This window comes from Neofelis nebulosa, chromosome 6 (assembly GCF_028018385.1).
Source record: "Neofelis nebulosa isolate mNeoNeb1 chromosome 6, mNeoNeb1.pri, whole genome shotgun sequence".
NCBI classification, from domain to species: Eukaryota; Metazoa; Chordata; class Mammalia; order Carnivora; family Felidae; genus Neofelis; species Neofelis nebulosa.
Genome location: NC_080787.1, coordinates 117500628 through 117520919, shown reverse-complemented (window position 1 = coordinate 117520919; position 20292 = coordinate 117500628). Strand labels below are relative to the sequence as shown.

The 20292-nt window shown below is 35.9% G+C and overlaps 1 long non-coding RNA gene across 1 annotated transcript; it reads left to right on the top strand.

The window, feature by feature from the left end:
- Positions 1-13853: 13853 nt before the first annotated feature.
- Positions 13854-19126, top strand: LOC131514809 (uncharacterized). The gene is made up of 4 exons (XR_009263293.1): positions 13854-14010; positions 15393-15491; positions 16319-16395; positions 19041-19126. It is a non-coding gene; the product is annotated as an uncharacterized LOC131514809 (long non-coding RNA).
- The last annotated feature ends 1166 nt before the right edge of the window (positions 19127-20292 follow it).

The window sequence follows — 20292 nt, the reverse complement described above, 5'->3', positions numbered from 1 at the left end:
TAGTATCATGTCACCTACAAATAGTGAAAATTTTACTTCTTCAATACTTATCTAGATAGTTTTTTATCTCTTTTTGTCTGAATGTTATGGCTTGGATTTTCAGTACTGTTTATGTTGAATAAAAATGATGAGAGTGGACATCTTTGTCTTGCTCCTGATCTTACGAGAAAAGTTCTCAGTTTCTCATAATTGAGTATGATGTTAGCTGTGGGTTTTTCATTTATGGTCCTTATTATGTTGAGATATGCTCCCTCTAAATCTAGTTTGTTGAGGGTTATTATCATAAATGATGTTACACTTTGTCAAATGCTTTTTCTGCATCTATTGAGGTGATCATATGGCTTTTATCATTGTCTTGATGTGAATGTATCATGTTAATTGATTTGTGAATCTTGAACCACACTTGCATCCCATGAATAAATTCCACTTGATCCTGGTGAATGATTTTTTAAAAATATTTTTGGATTCAATTTGTTAATATTATCTTGAGGACTTTAGCATCTACCTTTCTCAGAGAGATTGGCCTGTACTTATTTTTTTGTTTTGTCTTTATCTGGTTTTGGTATTATGGTAATGCTGGTCTCATAAAATGAATTTGGAAGCATTCCTTCCTCTTCTATTTTTTGAATATTTTAACATAGGTATTAACTCTTCTTTAACTGTTTGGTAAAATTCACCTGTGAAGTCGTCAGGTCCTGGACTTTTGTTGTTTAGAGTTTTTTGGTCATGGATTCAATTTTATTGCTGGTAAGTGATCTGTTCATAATTTCAATTTCTTCCCATTGCAGTTTTGAGAGATTATATATTTCTAGCAATTTATCCATTTCTTCTAGGTTGTCCAATTTGTTGAAATATAGTTTTTCATAACATTCTTTTATAATCCTTTGTTATTTCTGTGGTATCAGTTTTTATTTATCTTTTCATTTTAGATTTTGAGTTCTCCTTCTCTCTCTCCCCAACCCTCTCTTTTGATGAGTTTGTCTAAAGGTCTATTAATTTTGTTGATCTTTACAAAAAGACAGCTTCTGAGGTGCCTGGGTAGCTGAGTTGGTTAAGTGTCTGACTCTTCGTTTCAGCTCAGGTCATGATCTCATGGTTTGTGATTTTGAGACCCATGTTAGGTTCTGCACTGATAGTGCAGAGCCTGCTTGGGATTCTCTCTCTCCCCGCCCTCTCTGCTCCTCCTGCTCTCTGTCTCAAAATAAGTAAATGAACTTAAAAAAAAAAAAAAAAAAAAACCCTCCTGATTTCATTGATCTGTTCTATTGTGGGGTTTTTACTGTTGTTGTTTAGTTTCTATTTCATTTCTTTCTGCTCTAATTATTATTTCCTTCTTTAACTGGTTTTGGGTTTTGTTTGTTTTTCTTTTTCTAGCTCCTGTAGGTGTAAGGTTAGGTTGTTTATTTGAGATTTTTCTTGCTTCTTGAGGCAGGACTGTAAACTTCCTTTAGTGTAAACTTGCCTCTTAGAACAGTTTTTATTGCATACCTAAGATTTTGGACTATTGTGTTTTCATTTTAATTTGTCTCCATGTATTTTTTTTCATTTCTTCTTTGATTTCTTTGTTGACCCATTCACTCATTGTTTAGTAGCATGTTATTTAACCTCCATGTATTTGTGTTTTTTCCAGATTTTTTTCTTTTAGTTGATTTCTAGTTTATAGCATTGTGGTTGGAAAAGATGCATGGTATGACTTCAATCCTTTTAAATTCATTCATATTTGTTTTGTGGCATGACATATGATCTATTCTGGAGAATGTTCCATGTGCACTTGAAAAGAATGTATATTTTGCTGTTTTAGGATGGAATGTTCTGAATATATCTGCTAGATCCATCTGGTCCAATGTGTCATTCAAAGCCACTGTTTCCTTGTTGATTTTCTATTTGGATGATCTATCTATTGATGTAAGTGGAGAGTTAAAGTCCCCTACTATTATTGTATTACTATTAATTACTTCTTTAATGTTTGTTATTAGCTGCTTTACATATTTGGGTGCTTTCATGTTGGGTTCATAAATATTTATAATTGTTGCATTATCTCGTTGGTTTATTCTTCTTTGTCTCTTGTTACTCTTTGCTTTACAGTCTATTTTGCCCAATATAAATATTGACCCCCTAGCTTTCTTTCCACTGCCATTTGCATGATAAATTATTTTCCATCCCTTCACTTTTAATCTGCATGTGTCTTTAGGTGTGAAATAAGCTTCTTGTAGGCAACATACAGATGGGTCTTGCTTTTCTATCTATTCCATCACCTTACATCTTTTGAATGGAGCAGTTAGTCCATTTACATTCAAAGTCATTATTGATAGGTATATAGTTATTGCCATCTTTTTATTTGTTTTATGGTTGTTTTCATAGTTCTCTTTCTTTTCTTGCTCTCTTCTCTCATGGCTTTCTGGCTTTCTTTACTGATATACTTGGGTTTATTTCTCTTTATTTTTTGATATTTATTACTTGTTTTTGACTTGTGGTTACTATTAGATTTATGTATAACATCTTGTGCATAACCAATCTATACTAAATTGATGGGCATTAAGTTTTAACTGATTCTTTTCTCCTCTTCCCCAACCCCCACGTTTTAGGTTTATGGTGTCATAATTTACATCCTTTTATTTTGTAAATACCTTGACTCATCTTTATAGATATGCTTCATTTTACTGTTTTTGTGCTTCCAACTTTTCTTACTCCTACTTACAATCTTTCCATTCCATTGAAAGAATACCTTTTAACATTTCTTGTAGAGCTGGTTTAGTGGTCATGAATTCCTTTACCTTTTGTTTTTCTGGGCAATTCTTTATCTCTCCTTCTATTCTGAAAAATAGCCTTGCTGAATAGAGTATTCCTGGCTGCAGGGTTTTTTTTTTTTCCTTCAGCACTTTGAATACATCATAGGACTCCTTTCTGGCATGAAAAATTTCTGCTGAAAAATCAGCTGATAGCCTTATGGGGTTTCCCTTGTATATAACTGCTTTATTTTCTCTTGATGCTTTAAAAATTCTCTTTCTCACTACTTTTTCCCATTTGAATTACTATGTGTCTTGGTGTGGACCCCCTTGTTGGGGGCTCTCTTTGCCTGCTGGATCTGGATTTCTGTTTCATCCCCCAGATTCAGAAAGTTTTTAGGTACTATTTCTTCAAATAAAATTTTTGCCCCCCTTTCTCTTTTTTCCTTTTGGGATCCCTATAATGTAAATGCTATAACTCTTTATGATGTCACTGAGTTTCCTATGTTCATTACTTATTATTTTTCCTATTGGGCTTGATTGCTTTCCATTACTCTGTCCTCTAGGTCGTTAAGCCATTCTTCCTCTAGTCTACTATTTATTACCTCTAGTGTATATTTATTACACTAGTTATTGAGTTCTTCATGTCTGATTGGTTCTTTTTCACGTTTTCTTGTTATTAAGGGTCTTACTGAGGTCCTGCACTCTTTTCTCAAGTTAAGTATCTTTATGACCATTACTTAAAATTCTTTATGAGGCATAGTACTTATCTTTGTTTTATTTAGCTCTCTTCTATGAGTTTGTCCTGTTCTTTCATTTGGGACATACTCCTCTTTCTCATTTTGTGTAATTTTCTGTGTCTGTTACTATGTTTCCACATTTCTTTCTTAGGAAAGTCAGGTCTCTTGCTCTTGAAAGTAGTGGCTCTATGAACAAGAGATCCTGTGCTACCCTGAAGTGCAATGTCCCCTGTTCACCAGAAACTGGCACTTCAAGAGTGTCTCCTATGTGTCACCCTACTGTTGTGGCTGAAGCACATATGTCTTTAGTCCAGCTGTCTGCAATGATTCTCTTTGCCTCTTTTGTCCCTGTGTTGTTAATGGGCCAGTCTGGGGTCACTTTGGGCTTGAGGTGAGATCAGGCATTTGCCAGAGATGCAGTAGCACTGAACTACATGGCACTTTCTCTGTGTTGTCTCCTCAGAAGTTTTCACTGGTGGGTGGGGCTGCAGTCAGACCAGATGACTGCCCCCAGCTCACTGCTGGGGCCACAGTTGATCTGGTGTGTGTGGTTATTTTCCCTTCTTTCTGGGGCAGGGGTCACTTTGGAGTGGTGCTGGCTCTTGTTAGGGTGCTGGCACACTGCCAGGTTTGTGGGACTTTGGATGAGCTCTAGCCAGGGGAGTATTAGGAGGAGCAGGTCTGTAGGGGAACATGGAAGTACGATGTGCATTGCTAGCAAGGTCAGAGCTGATCCTCTGTGTGAGGGAGCCTGTAGCTGCCTGGTAAAACTGTAGAGGTGGCTGGGTTGGAGGGGGTGGATCTGCAGAAGCACATGGGGGCAGAGCATGTTGTTAGCAAGCTAGGTGGAGAGTGTTCAAGTCATGCTGGGTCTCACAGGTGTCTGTGTATGTAGGTGGGAGGTGGCAGAGGGAAATGTCTCCTGCCAGCTCTTTTGTTCTCCCAAGACTTTCTGCCCCTCCAGCACAAGCTCTGAGATTAGAAAATAAATCTCCTTCCTATATACTCCAGGTGTTTTCCAAATTGCTGACTCTATGCTGTATCCTAGCAGGGTTGTTGTTGTGCCATCTCTTTGTGCCTCGGTGCCTGGTGTGGGGGTCTGGTCCTCTCCCTTCTCCAACACCTTTCACGTACCTCCCTCTCATGGACTATCCCGTGGGTTCATTTGGCTCCCGACTGCAACTCTGCCCTTCCTACCCTCTTCAGTGTGGACTTTTCTCTACATCTACCTGTGAAGAACATGCTCTGCCAGTCTTCAGGTAATTTTCTGCATTATTTAACTGATGTGGGTGTTAACTAGTTGTATGCATGGGACAGGGGAGCTTGGGATCCTCCTACTCTGTTATCTTCTCTTGGTCAAATGATTTTTTACAGTGGTGCAAAAAGCATTCATTAGAGAAAGGACAGTCTTTTCAACAAATGGTGTTTAGAAAACTGGATATCTGCAGATAAAAGAATGAAGTTGAACCCTTAGCTAACACTATATACAAAAATTAATTTAAAATGATCAAGAACCTAAATGTAAGACCTAAACTATAAAACTCTTAGAAGAAAACATAGGGTATGGAGTTTTAGTTTTACAAGATGAAATTGTTATGAAGATGGATGGTGGTGATGGTTGTAGAACATTATGAATGTATTTAATACCACTGAACTATCCACTTAAAAAGTGTTAAGATGGCAAGTTTTGTGTTATGTGTATTCTATAAAGACAAATTGAAAAAAATAATAAGTCCTTAATTTTTTTTTAAAGAACAACTAGCTACATTGTAGATAATGGATCATAAGAAGGCAAGAACAGATATGGGAAACCAGCTTTTACTTACTAGTGGGGTGTTACAGCACTCAAAAGGCTAAGCCATGAAGATGACTGTCCTATATACACAGAACTGTAATATATAGTTTTCATTGCCCTGACAATGTAAACTAGTTTGAGTATGTTGGATGTGGCTGGGTTTCAGAGAGCAAAAAGAAATGTACTCTCCTCTCAGTGGACTTAACTGGAGAAGGCAGTGGTGGACAAGAGAATCCCTATAGGTGGTTTTGGGAAATCTGTGCCTGGTTTCCTAAATGAAGCCCAAGGAGGTAGAAACCTCATGGAAAAGTCTCCCATTAAAAAAAGGGGGTGGGGGAGGGGGCAGAAACTATGTTTTCAGTAACATTTTAAAACATAACCAGCCCCACCTGCAAGTGTGGATAGCAATTGTTTCCCATATGGTCCCACATCGTAATATCATGGCGCAGTAGAGATGCCTGGAAATTATCCCGTGTTGGAAGGGAGATGGAGTCAGTCTTTGTGTTGGAAGGGATATGGAGTCAGTCTTGGCATCCATCAGTTAGGGAGTGATAGGTAAAATGTGGCAAATGTACATACAAAGAAGCAGATCCTATAACAAGCAGAAACAAAGATGGATCTTAAAACGAGAGGGCTTAGAGAAAAATTAGGAAACACTGAGATCTACAATCTTACCATTCATATTCTACTTATCCTCTTCCTCCATAATTATCTACAGAAACTCTTTGAATGCTTGCTCTTTCGTCTATTCATTCAAAAAATACTTAAGTCCCTACTGTGTACAGCCCTTGGGCTAATGTGCAGACTAGTAAATGTTGAACAAGACATATTTTATACCCGCAAGAAGCTTAAAATCTAGTAGGAGAGACAGAAAAGTATATGGACAATCACAATTAAATTGAGTAATTATTAGCATTTATTCATTCTTCTTCTTATCCTTTTCATCATCTCTCCAGGTGATATGTCAGCTTAGTAACTGATACAAAGAAAAGACACACTTGGGAGGAACCATATTAGTGCCTAAGAACCCAGATGACTATAATGGCCTCTAAGTACGTCAACCAAGTGAGCAATGTCTTATACATTATCTCTTAGACAGCTGAAACTCATTAAATTTCTTGGGCAGTCCCATGAAATACGTCCTCCACCCAAACATGAACAACAGTAGGTCCTGACCTTAGTCAGAAAGCAGACAACCAAATGTCCTGTGTGCTATCCATCTGTGGTATTCACTAGGACAACAAGAACCACTTCAAAAAAACAATATGTGGCATTTGATAAAATAGAAGGTGCTGGAGGGAGAGGCGATCAGTTCGGTGAAATTAGATCCAGCTGTAAGCCACTCAGGCCAGGGCTATCTGTAAATCGGTTTTTTTTTCCCTGCCCTGTACATTACAGCAATCTACTACAGATCACAAGAGCACAGGCAAAAGCCATATGTTTGGCATCATGTGAACAGCATCTGGTATTTTTTAAGATACAACTAAAAACGTTGAAAATACAATAAAACAACTGTCATTCACTTAATGCTTATGCTTATATCTTAGCTCACGGATAGTTTTATGACAAATAAACAGTTGTATGAAGTCTCAGTTTAGTCACCTTCCTTTACACATTTCTTTCCTGGGTGAATTACATTTTTGTCTCGTCTTTTGGCTTGGTCCAAGTGTAATTTGTATACGTGCATGTGTGCTACTGTAGATGGTGAAACATTGCTGTATAAGCAGAATGAAACAGTCTTTTAAGGTGGATTCAGCCAAGTAGTCTACAAAGTCATAAATATTATTTACACTCAATTCTGTTTACTAAAAGCCTGTAGGGGTCTGGCTAACATGTTTCATAATGTCTAGAATTCAGGCTTACATTGGAGTAGTAAGGGAAAAAACACATGTGGTTGGCACTTGGGAAAGTGGACACGGGAAGTTTTGCTGGTCCTACTGAATTATATATGAACTATCATTCCAGATCAAATCTACTCATCTAGGCATTTCAACAAGTATACCTATTAAAAACTGATAGCCCCCAAAGCAGTTAATGTAAACCTCAAGAGTAGTTGGAAATCTCTTAATTATTGGTTTGGGAAGACTCTTAACCCCTTGCTAAAACAAATTAATGAAACTGACTAATTCACATCATCTTTGCAGTTGTCCATACAATAGTGCTGTTAGTCTTAAAATTCTCAGATAGAGACATGTTAACTTTTTAGATGCTGATTTAGAGAAGGATAAGTATACTAATCGTCTTTGAAAGCACTTAATATATTATTTTATATGGTGAAGATAGAAAAGTTGTAATAGGTTCTTTAGTGAGAAAACCAAGGTATAAATAAATTAAATAAATAGCTAGCAACTCTCCTATGTAGAATTTTCATATATTTTCCAAAATCAAGGCTACACTGAATATAAAACACCAAATTTGTATTTATTTGATTCCTCCAACTAGTTTTTCATACTTCAGAGTTCACTTTTTTTCACTGTGATTTACTTGGAAGAGCTGCCAGGATGTGGCCTGGTCTGGGATACATTGATTTCATATCTAAAAAAAGATGGGTACAGTTCACCAGGAGCTAGGACAAAAACAAAAAACAAAAAACACACAAAGAAAGAAATTAGTTAGAATAGGTTCTCAATGGAAAGTAGAAAGAATTTATTTGTAAAGAAGAAAAAAATCAGAAAATCATTTTCTTAGTTTGTCTACTTCATAAGTAAAATTAAGGATAGTCTGGACTTAATCTTTCACTGGATACTAAATTCTCTCAGTTTATTTCTAAATAAATCACTTTGTCATTTGAAAAGATATAAATTATCTGCAGCAAATTATAAATAATTATTTTAAAAATAATGATTATAGTTAATATTACTAAATAGACTAAATTCCAAAAGGCCTATTCCATTCAAGTGGAGAATGTCATTTTTAATCTTGTTGGTTCCCACTTTTGTGCTCCATTTTATTTGTACATAGCCATACTTACCAAGATAAAGTATAATTATTTCTAGACTATGATTTCTTTCAGTATCAAGGCCATGTTTTATTCATGTTTGTACTCCTAGTATCTACCTGGAAGAAGCCAAGGGTAGGGGAGGAAGGGGGGTATTGAAAGAATAAATTATTTTAAAACAAAAGGAAAAGCCAATTTGGAGACTTTTCTCTATGTAAACTATCCAATTGATTTAAAAATATAAATACTAGCCTGATTAAAAAAGTCTTGCCTATCTGGGAAGCATAAGCCCATTAAAACATCAGAAGCACAGTGTACAGGAATGTGCATACACTGACACAGTATACAGTATATAGTAATGGATCCAAAAAAACAGTGGAAATTGGCTAATGGAATTGATGACCATTATGTTCTGAGGACAGTCTTATACGGTCATATAGTACAAGGCCAATGCTGCTTTAACTCAAACATCCTCTGCTAGTCTGAGGAGAGGATGAGGCATTGCAATAGATTGACAACACTGACATCATTAACTTCAAGGGGATTTTCTCCTTCCATTGATATATACTGGATATTTATTTTATAGCTGGGAAAGAGTGAAACAACCTGATGGAAACAGATACCACAAGTAAGAAGGAAAATCTTTGTTTCTTATCCAGCCACACAAACTGAATTTGAGTGAGCTCTTATTATTAAAGGGTGTAAGACCAATCAAAAATAATTAAACTTAATGCAGATCATGTGTGTAGTAAAAAAAAAAAAAAAAAAAAAAAAAAATCAAATTGTATAGAATGGTTTAAAATTATAAATTACTCCTTCTAATATTGAATCTCACTCTCCAGGTACAATCACTTTTATATTACTAAAACCCTGTATTTCGAAGAAATGCATTTATAAGGATTTTAGGAATTATCAATTGAATTTTGGTTATATGAAAGTTTAACTTATTTACAAAACTATCTCTTCTCTTCATTCCCAGTATGGGAAGTGTGTGGGATGGCCACTGGGGAGCTAAGAAGGTTGGGGTGGGAAGGTGCCATGAGTGGAGTATGAAGGAGATGGCAGCAAATGCAACATTTTGAGGTGATGCCAAATTAAAAACTTGGCCAACTGCCCAAAGATATCAATACAAAGGGCAAATCAGAGGAAAAGATCTTGGAGCAAAATCAACAGAATGGAGGCAGTCAAGAGAAAAGATTAGATGCAATGGTGGGGAAGGGCAGAGAAGGATGCAGATTTTGCACCCACTATATCTCCCTAGCAACTCTTAAAGAGCTCCTGCCACACAAGAAGCCTGCAGAGATGGTCTCCTGAATGGTGGCCATCAGAACTGGCATTTAGAAAACCAGCTAAAAAACTAAAGTAAGCCCTTAAAAGATATTTGTTTAAATCATTTCAATTTTGCAATAATCTATAAAAAGTAAAATGTTGAAGCATTGTGAAGTCTATACCAATTAATAAGCCATCCCAATGAAACTTAACATTTGAAAGCCCAGGGGCATGAATGCAAATGGAGGCAAACATACTAAATTCTGTATATTCACAAGTTACAAATCAAGGCAACTTTTAAATAAAAAATATTCTATCTTCCTACTTTGACAAATATAACTTTGTAACAGAAAGATAAACGGATAAAGTTATGATTTTTTATATATGATTTAAATTCAGCAAAAAAATAGAATTAAATTTAATAAGTATTATGTTGTGTCAGTGATCTGTAAATGTACTACTAAAACTGTATATTTCATAAACTATTTTTTTAAAATAATTTTTTATGGGGCACCTGGGTGGCTCAGTAGGTTAAGCATCCGACTTCGGCTCAGGTCATGATCTCGCGGTTCCTGAGTTCAAGCCCCGCGTCAGGCTCTGTGCTGATGGCTCAGAGCCTGGAGCCTGTTTCAGATTCTGTGTCTCCCTCTCTCTCTGACCCTCCCCCATTCATGCTCTGTCTCTCTCTGTCTCAAAAATAAATAAAAACGTTAAAAAATTTTTTTAAATAATTTTTTACCGTCATTTCAGCAAAATGCTACAATATTCTATTTGAGACTTTTAGTCTGTATTATTTTGAAAGTAATCACTTAAGAATTAAAAATAAGGTGCACCTGGGTCACTCAGTTATTTAAGCATCTGACTTCCACTCAGGGAGTTCGAGCCCTGCATTGGGCTTTGCATCTACAGCACAGAGCCTGCTTCAGACTCTGTCTTCCTCTTTTTCTGCCTCTCCCTCTCTCTCTCAAAACTAAACAAACATTTTTTTTTTAATAAAATAAGTTTTTAAATTTTTAAAAAGAATTAAAAATAAAATGCAATCATAAATGTGTAAGAAATATGAATATTTTTAATAAAAATGTTAATCAAGGTAATTTAAAAAATAAAAATATTAAAATTATCATCCATGCACATTTTCAAAAAATATTCTTCTAAAGTATTCAACATCTACTGAATGTGAAGGGCAAGGTACAAATTATATTTCATATGAAAATTTTAAATATATTTAAATTATGCTGAAATTTTACTTTGGGAAATTATAATTAAATGTATTAAATATTTTAATAAAAATGAAGCTATTAGCGATTCTAACACTCAGCATTAATCTAATTATATCTGACATCATGCTTTAGGGACATTACATGTATACCTACATGTATAGAAATTTAAGTGAAATATGAATTGTTAAATATTACATACTTCTGTTGCCTCATGCAAATGTTGTAAATACCATGCTAATTTGTGAGTACCCCAGAATCAAACTGAAACACAAAAACAGCTAAAAGAAAAAATATATATATATGTTTATTTATGTGTGTGTATATATATATATATATATATATATATATATATATATATATACATTTAATTTTACAACTGGTAAATATATATATATGTTTTGTACTACTGGCTAACAAGAATTGATTTCATTCATGTCTTCTAAGAAAAGATTTAAGAAGTTAATTTATCTAATTACCTAAATGCTTTTTCCACTTGTATATGAGATAGAGGTATTAGCTAATGCTACTGTGATAATCATAATGCAATATATAAGTTCATCACTTATGGTATACACTGTATACCTTATAAATGTTATATGTCAGTTATAGCTCAATAAAGCTGGAGAAAAAACCTTTCCCACACAAATGAAGCCATATCCATCTCCAAAGAATAGAAGTACAATCCACAAACAGCACATTTAGATTCAGTCACCTTTTGTTTCAGGAACACGGGATGGGGGGGGGGGAGTGGAAAAGCTCTTCCCTGTGGCCTGAAAGATAGTCTGGACAGTGGATGTTCTGGATGTTCAAAGTTCATAAGGTTTCAGGTGCAGGATGTTTAAGCTCTATCAGAGCTGGACACTGAATCATGAGTAACAGTGGTGCTCACATGTACTTTAATAAATTGTACCTGTGTGTTTGGGATATCTAGTCATCAACCAGATCTCTAAGGAAGTGTGAGACCCCTAAGGGTGGTGCTGCCAGCAACAGAAGTGACTTAAATGCTACTAAAAGGTCCTAAGAGAACATATAGAGAATTAATATCTAGATCTACTAACAGTGACTCTTAAAGGTTTCCATGTTATTGTTATCATTATGTCAGAACAAACTAAAAAAACAAAAGTAAGTTTGGGAAATTAATAAATCCAACAAACCCTATACTTCAAATTCATGATACAGGCATGTCTGTGGAGGCCACTACTATATATATACCTGTATACAAAGTGCACCATACTTGGTGCATAACAGGAGCTTAATAAATATTTATTAACAAAATATTTTGTACCTAGTATGCATTATGTGATCAGGTAGATTTAAGACAGTGGGTGCCCACTGCTCATGTCCTCAAGGGGACACCTGAGACCAGATTCACATGCCAGAGTAGAATTTGCCAACTTTTTCATCAGTTCTTTCCATGACCTTTGTGACAGCCCAATCTAAAGCAACCTGCTGCCATGACCAACATTAGAGACAACAGCAGGGCCATTGCTCATCACCAAGATCATAAGTATGTTTCAGCATTAAATAAGTACCGGATCTGAGGTCTCATGACTTTTGAATTCAATACACAATTTGAGGACAGCCAGTGAATCTGGAGGATGTGTTTCAGTACTAGAACAGCCTTATTCCAGCTTCAGCTTAAACTTTGGCTCCTTCTGTGCCTCTATTCCCAAGCTTAAATCAACTGCCAGTCTATGTTCCAAACTGGAGTTGTGCCATAGCCTTTCCCCTGATGATGAGTCACTTCACCAGTTACTTTAGGGGTTGGTGGCATAACCCATGAACTCAATCTAAAGGGTGGGTCATTTGGAATGGGTAATAAAACTAGGTTTAGTTCATCAGCTGCCAAGCTTTGACTAAAATATTTAAATACATCCATCCAAACTTTGGACAATTTATAGGGACTTTATAAAAAGAAAGTGAAATTTTTTTTAAGTTACAGTAAAATGAAACACATTTTTGAAAAATGTCTACTTTTATAACTGTCAAAGATGATAGTCTTCACAGAATTATACTTTAATTCTTTTGATTTTTCTTTCTCCAGAATAATCACACTTAAACAGATTCCCAGCCTAGGTAATTACATGAATATGTCGACTCAATGACAGCATGGAGTTTTTACCAATTATGAGTAAATAACGTATTTATACAACTGGAAGTGATTTACAACAAATTTGACTTATCAAGCAATACTGAATTTAACACTGATAAATATTAGTAAAATGTTGGATGCAATTCAGACCACATTGGTTGGAATAAACCAGTGTAGGTTTCAGAGGAAGCAGAGCAGCATAATAAAAATCAAGAGCATTAAATTCACCTAAAAGGCCAACCTGACGGCACTCGGGGCCAGTCTCTTTCTTTTACTTCCAAAGCATGTATTATGCGGATCTCAGTCTCAAGTATTAGCAAAATCCCCTCTAGTGTTCTTCCAATAAACTTACTCATTTTCCATGAAGGACCACACTGTAAGAGAAAGGTAAGGTCTCCACCTCATAGTTTAAGATTTAATCTTAGGAGCACCTGGGTGGCTCAGTTGGTTAAGCGTCTGACTTTGGCTCAGGTCATGATCTTGCGGTCTGTGAGTCTGAGCCCAGCATCAGGCTCTGTGCTGGCAGCTCAGAACCTGGAACCTGCTTCAGATTCTGTGTCTCCCTCTCTCTCTGCCCCTCCCCTGCTCACACTCTCTCTCAAATATAAATAAATCTTTTTTTTAAAAAGACTTAATCTTAAAGTTTTCCAACAAAAAAACTGTTTCCTGGAATTATGGGAACCTGCACTGTGAGTTTCATGCATTTGGGGCTCCTCGGAGACAGAGGCTTTTACTTGTATAATCCATGTTCCGCACAGAGAGGAGTTGGTACAAAACTGGTGCTCTTGAGCTTAAGTGGATTTGTTACTATAACAGATTCATTTTCAGCATTAATTTTATTTTTTTTTATATCAGTAAGAGTTAACATGGGATGTGCAACCAGCATAAAAAGCCAAACACTTAAGTGCTAATTATTTTTCAAAGAAAAAATTTTTTCATTGAGATACAACAAAATAATGTAAGATGTTTCTTCTGCACTTAATATAAAACCAACTTCTTTAAGTTTCTGTATACAATGTGTGTCCATTTATAATGTTAGTAGCTAACCTCTCCTGTTGTTTCTTTATTCAGACTTATACAGATTCCCTTTTCCTCTGAGGAGTGTAATTATGAGAATCAGGAATAATATTTTCAAATTGTCACATAAATATTTCTGACATTCCACACTCTATGGATTTTGTACACACACAACTCTGACCTTCTTCTGGACTTTAGGATCATACTTCCAAGGTAAAATTAATTACTATTCCCTGTTTTATGCACCCAATGTGCATTGTGCAATATATCACGACAAGGAATCCTTAAACACTATGATAAAATATCTCATCATTATAGCTTTATTTTATTCAAGGATAGTGTTTAAGACCAGTACATTTTTGTTGCTTTGTTTTCATCTATAGCAATTGAAATAAATTTAATGTTAGAAAGAAACTCAAGGGACATTTTAACTTTAATGGTCCTTGCATGTGGGGTTATAGCTAAGTGTAAAACTACTAAAGTGAAGTTTGTGTACGATGGTTTTATGGCACCATAACATTACTGTGAACTGTATCCATGCTGGAAAACTCCACAAGTGATCATTCATCTTGTGCTCTTCAACAGGAAAGTACTAAATGGATACATAATAGTTGTATCTAGGTATAGAACCACTAGCAACCAGCTGACAAATGCTTACACACCAAGAAATACAAAAGAACCAGAAACAAGCACCTATCATCTATGCATACCTATTCCTACCTTTTTTCCAACAGGTTAACAATTAGATGCATTTTGGTAGAAAAGTTAAATTTCTGTTTTCTTTGAACCAAAAGATGATATAATTTGCAGTGCTCAGACCTAAGGGTGCTGGGTACAGCCAAGACTATAGCTAATTTGGGGTTTCAAAGATGGGAGAGTATCCCTTGGTTTTCATACCACTTCCCCCTTTGAAAGAGTTGTTAAGCAAATGTTTACCTTGTCATCATGTATAACTTGGGCAAATATGTTCTGAGTATTATGGGATTGTGTGCTCCCCACTGTGGGTTATTCACAAAATTTCCTGAAGTTATTGTGCAAAGCAAGTTACTGTGAAGGTTCTCCAAGGTTCTGGCTGACTTATGTTTGGAATAAGGCTTTTGTTGTTATTTGCTTTCTGACAGAGGGACTGGAAATTGTCTGGACTTTGGAACTGACTTTGTGATGTTTGGATAGTGCTCTAAAAGTGAGTGGTGTGTTAGCATGTGGTTTACTTATGCAAAACAAATCAAAACTTAAAGTACATTTCTTAAAATTATAAGTGTTTTTGAGAAGAATTCCTAGCAATCCCAATTTTGTGGTACAACAGACTCACTGGCTAAAATATCTGGCAAGGTACTTAACTGTAACCTTCTTCAACCTGAGTTTAGCAATGCTGCAGAAGCTCTTACTAGGTTTGTTTGTCCCTCCCTCCCTATCTCCACATATTACAAAAGAATGGTTTATTAAGAGCCACATCTTAAAACTTAAGTAGACAGTGATACCAATTGCCTACTAACAATGTTTCACCAAGGTTTAAAAAAGGTTTTTTAAAAGCTGCAACTCAAAACTAGTTCAATTCCATAGCAACTAACTCTGGACATTTTCTTTTACAATAGGAGGCTAGGGAGAAGATGAATTGATGAATATGTAAAGCAGTGAACAGTTCATTGGGGATGCACGTTTTCATAAAAGGACACATCCCTTCTCCTTACATTGTGAGTATTTCTGTAGCCATCTATATAACGTTAGTTGAAAAATAGCAATATAAATGGGAAACTATTTATTAAAAGAAGTCTGGGTCAAAGGCTCTCCTCTCCCCAAGTCACATGTCCCCCCTTTCTGCACAGACCCTGCATCGTTTTTTTTTTTTTATCTTAGGTGTCTCTTCAAATCCTAGAATCTAAAGATAAAATAAAATTTAATTAATTTAATTGATATACTGCTGAGTTCCTTCACCTACAAAAACAGATCACCCTTACCTATGTATGCACATAGGTTAAACTGTACATTTCGATTAATTAATCTCATGGGGGCTTTGTCAAAATAAGAACCAGTGCATCAAACCACAGCCCCATCCTAGACACACAGAAGTATCAGGGTGCTCCCATCAGCACGAGGCACTCTGTACTCTTCTATCAATCAGTGGCACTTTACTCATCATGTAAAATACTTCCCTACTGCCAATTCCTATGATTAAGTATTATGTGCCTTTAAAGTATTTTAATGAAGCTAAAAACACGATTTGTATGACAGAATTAGCCACAGAAATTTGGACAGTGGACATTCCCAAGAAATGCCCAGTTCCAAGACCTCAACTGCAGTATTTACTCTGGTTCTGCTCTCTTAGCGGTCTCCCAACTTCTGCTACCAACTCTATTACTATTAGTGGGAGATCTGACTGGCTCCTGAGTCACTACCTCTGAACATCAAGAACAGGAATAACAAGAGTGGTCTACTATTATAGCAATAAATACAAACATAGAGATAGTTGGAAACCAAGTCTGGAATATGTTGCCCTTGAAAGAACATCATTTTGTTTAAGGAGCAAGGTACAATGCCTAGCACACTTATCTACCAAGGTTCCAAGCATTGATCCAGGATATGAAAGCCACTATTAAGGTATAATTTTTTTCAGCTATATATGCAGGGATAGACAGCTATCAGCTTGTGTGGACCAGAAAACCTTCTCTCTTCTGCACCAAGTTTTTATTTTCATTCATTCATTCACTGATTCACTCACTCATTCCCAGCATCATGCCAGACTCTTAAGCACAACCAAATCAAAACTAAGTTAACATTGCAGATACTTCCAGTTTCAAGACATGCATGTTTATTGATAGCTTCTTCTGATGAGCCACAACAGTTTGAGACTTTTCCAGTGCCAGTCAAGGATACAATGAGACCTAATTCTATCGGCTCCTGTATAAGATATACCTGATCAGAATATTTTAAATTTCCTAGGCTGGGTAAATTAGAAAAACTGGCTCCTTCATGTGCCTCCTCAAGGGAGTGAAGGATAATCTATCAATGAATGGGAATAAGAAGGCCCTTTATAAAGCCTATAAATAGAAAAACTAATGAAGAGTGAGAGAAAAAAGGGAAAAATCAGAAAGCAGTGGGATGGAAAAAAACAAGAGATCGGAGAGGTAAATGGGCTAGAAACAAGAGAAGTAAAGTAGAAAAGAAAAGAAAAGAGGGCTTGAGGCAAAAGAAGTGAAGAGCTATGAGGTCCAAGATAGGCACTCGCCAACTGTTGCACTGAAATGAGAAGAAAGGAGGAATATGTGGGACAGCAAGGATGGGATTGACAAAAGAGTGAGGGGCAGAGAGCATCTAATTTCTCAGCAATTACACCAGTAGTACCTAATCCAGATTGCCCTCATCATTGTGGACTATTGTAATAACCTCTAGGTATCTTGTTGACCCATGTTCCCGTTAGTTTCTCCTCTACCCAGAATCAGAAAGATCCCTATAAAAGGTAAATTGTGATCACATCACTTCCCTGCTCAGATCAATCCAATGTACCCTCTCTTCCCACTCAGAAAGAATAAATTTAAAAAGAAAAAAAAATCAGAATCCTTGCTATAGCTTCAGAGGGCACACATTATGTGACCTAACTCACATCTCCTTCAGCATGCTGTAAGGCTTCCTTTCTGTTCCTTGTATACATTAGGTTTATTTCTTCTTTGGGGCCTTTGTGCTTTGTGTTGGAACTCTCTCTTACCAGCTCAGCTCAAGACTGACTCCTTTTCATACTATAGGTCACAGTTCAAAAGTCACTTTTGCTGGGTCTAACTCATAGATAAAACTCAATAAATGTCTGCTAAATGAATGAATGAGGATAATGAAAACTTCAGCATAACATTAATAATCAAAGAATCTGGGGAGCAAAAAAAGGACTTGGTCAGTGGAAATGCCTGTTTCTCCAGATGATATTAGGAATATCTTGTAGAAGACATTTATATTCATCTAGAGCACAGAAATAGTGCCAATGCATGGAATAAACAGGAATATAAGTTCCAGATTAATAACTTCCTAAAAATTAGGACAGTTTATACATCATTTGTAATGAGCTATTCACATAGCAGCTAATCTATAAAAGTGTTAAAGAAATAGATGAATTATATATTATATACATGGAGTTGACTTTGTTATTTAAATTTCCAAGTGGGGTCAGTTATAATGATTTGACTTATTAAGAATTTACAGTAGACTCTTATCTCACAGCATACATAGCTATCCTAAGGTTGAGACTTATTTGTTCTCAGGACATTTGTACTGTTCACTCTCTGAGCTATCAGTTTTCACCTAGTGCTGACGAATATAAGCTGAGTTGCTATGAAGCTGCAAACTGGATTATCAAGGAAGCAAAACTCCCAAGCCATGTCCACACCTGTCTTTTCTTACTTGACCTATATTCAAGTAGCTTGCTTTACTACTCTGACATTGCCCAGCTACCTGAATAGAATCTCAGATATGATGGAAATCAAAAGAAAATTCTTCCAAATAAATTTCACCGTCTTGTATCTAAGCCCATTACTGGTTCAATTTTAAAGAGTCTGCTGTTAGTAAATGATATGCTCCCTATTTAGAATTGCATCAGCCTTTTAAAAACATCTACTTCCTATGCATTTTTACTAGTTCTTTCTACAGTAATTGAAACAGTATTGATCCAGGATATGAAAGCCACTATTGATGGCTTTATGATGACCATTATTTTGGGTCATATTTTTTATTAAACTCTTATTAATCTAATGACTTTGTTTTCTCACCTGTGTATTTTGCATATGCTATTCTTCCTATGGAGAATCTCATAATCCACCCCACTGTCCCCCACCCTACTATCTTCTACTGTTTCCTCTGTGCTCAGCCTTTTTGACTCAGGAAAAAGTTTTAGCTAATCTTTGAAAATTTCCTCAGTCACCTAAATCAGAGAGTCATCTATCCTTTAGATCCCGCAGCAATTAAGGCCAAGACCACTAATCGGAAAGTGAAGTAGCTAATCTCCAAAGATGACCTCTAAAAATGCCTCCACTACCTACCTGCTGTTCCTCACATCAAGAGGTGGAACTTATTCTCCCCACTTCATCCTACTATCACAGGCTGGTCTTAAAACTGCCTAGATCAATAGAATGGGGTGAAAATGGATATGCTGGTACTTTGATCCCAGGACGTGAGAGTACTAAAAATGTCTACTTCTTGACACTTGGAGACCTAATGCATGATGTGAGGAAATCACACGGGAAAAAAGAGACCACATAAAGATGTTCTGGAGGATGAGACATGGGAACATCCTAGCCCAGCCATCACCTGACTGCAATGGTATGAGAGACTTCAAGTGAAACCAGAAGAACTGCCCAGGTGAGCCCCAGTCAATCCATAGAATCATGAGAAATAATAAAATTAATACCTATTGTCTTATATCATTTTAGGGTGATTTGTTATGCAGCAATAACCAAAATAGTCAATCATGTTAGCAACACAGATTTTTATGACTGAAATGGCTTCAAATATTAGTAAATTGTCCTGTGTCATGAGTTATTCTCTGTTATTTGCTCAAGCCATAATCTTCTTAAGGGTAAGGAATGTGTTTTAATGCTTTTTATGTCCCCCACTCTCCAGCACAGTGCCCTAAAAATTATACGTACTGATTATTATCTTGTTCACAGACTAAGTACTTTAGAAGCCCATCTCATTTCTTTTGGCTCTTGGAAGTTTTAGAATAAAGCTAATTTTATTGTGAAATCATTTCCATATATATATATATATACATATATATATATATATATATACACACATACATACATACATACACCTTTGAGGACTATATTATTAACAAATTTTCAGAATCTAAAACATGATTTTGACATTATTTATATCTTGCACTTTTATTATTTTTCATATTTGAAGAAGCACTGTTACATAATTATTCAACTATAATAATATAAGAACAAAATATAATTATTTTAAGGCCTCCGTTAGAAACCAAGAAAAATTACTCAGCTGAATCTAAAATAGAGTAACATCTAAAATTCCAAATGATTAAGAGTAACATTTTATTTTATTACGCAGGGGCATAGAATCTATATTACCAGTAATATCCCAAAGCACTTTAGAAGACTTATGTGAGTAACAATGAAATGATTGCATTTCCAGAAAAGACACGTAGCAATCATACTGCTGGTTCTTTCTGCACTTCAGTGATTCAATCTCTTGGCTAGATGTTTTAACTTTTGCATCACTGGAGGTTTGTCCAAAATATATTTAAATAACCACATACCTTCAGAGCCTCATTCTTAAAGCTTTCGAGAATATTTGGCCAGTTCAATGATCTGAGTGGCTAAATATCTTTACCTATACAGTTTTGCACCTATATCACATATCATTTGGGGGAACAAGTACTATGTATACCTGATAATCTGACCACATTTATTTCCTATTTTAAAATTGTTGGGGCACCTGGGTGGCTCAGTCAGTTGAGGATCCGACTTCGGTGCAGGTCATGATCTCACAGCT